Source organism: Dipodomys ordii, unplaced genomic scaffold, assembly GCF_000151885.1.
Source record: "Dipodomys ordii isolate 6190 unplaced genomic scaffold, Dord_2.0 Scaffold7, whole genome shotgun sequence".
In the NCBI taxonomy this organism is placed as follows: domain Eukaryota; kingdom Metazoa; phylum Chordata; class Mammalia; order Rodentia; family Heteromyidae; genus Dipodomys; species Dipodomys ordii.
The window spans coordinates 5,777,925-5,778,284 of NW_012267223.1; the positions used below are offsets into that span (position 1 = coordinate 5,777,925).

At 68.6% G+C, this 360-nt stretch overlaps 1 protein-coding gene across 3 annotated transcripts in view; it reads left to right on the forward strand.

The window, feature by feature from the left end:
- The first annotated feature begins 10 nt into the window (after positions 1-10).
- The window catches only part of Helz (helicase with zinc finger), a 147,633-nt gene continuing 147,283 nt past the window's right edge, over positions 11-360 (forward strand). For all 3 annotated transcript variants that reach the window (XM_013037884.1, XM_013037886.1, XM_013037885.1), the window contains exon 1: positions 11-82. The gene's annotated coding sequence lies outside the window, so the exon portion shown is untranslated. The remainder of the gene's footprint in view (positions 83-360) is intronic.

Sequence of the window (360 nt, forward strand, 5' to 3'; positions counted from 1 at the left end):
ACTTTAAAGGCTCTTTCTTACCCATAATGCTTTGTGGGGACGTTGACAAGTGGATCCAAGATGGCGTAGAAAGTAATGACAGGTAAGTCCTGACTTCCCCGTTCTCTGCTGCCGGGGCCGCTCCACCGGCCTCTGGAGCCCTCCAAGGGGGAGCCCCGACTCTCCTCCGGTGCCCTGAGCCCCGTGGGGCGCCGTCCCGAGGCGGGTGGGGGACCCGGGCGACCCGCGGCGGGGCCTGGGAAGCGGGGCTCTTCGAGGCGAGGCCCGGACGCTGGGGCTGTTTACAGCTTCTTCCCCCTTGCTCCGTCCCCTTCCCCTCCGCCCGGGGTGGGAGGGCGCGGTGTCCCGGGGGGGGGGCCG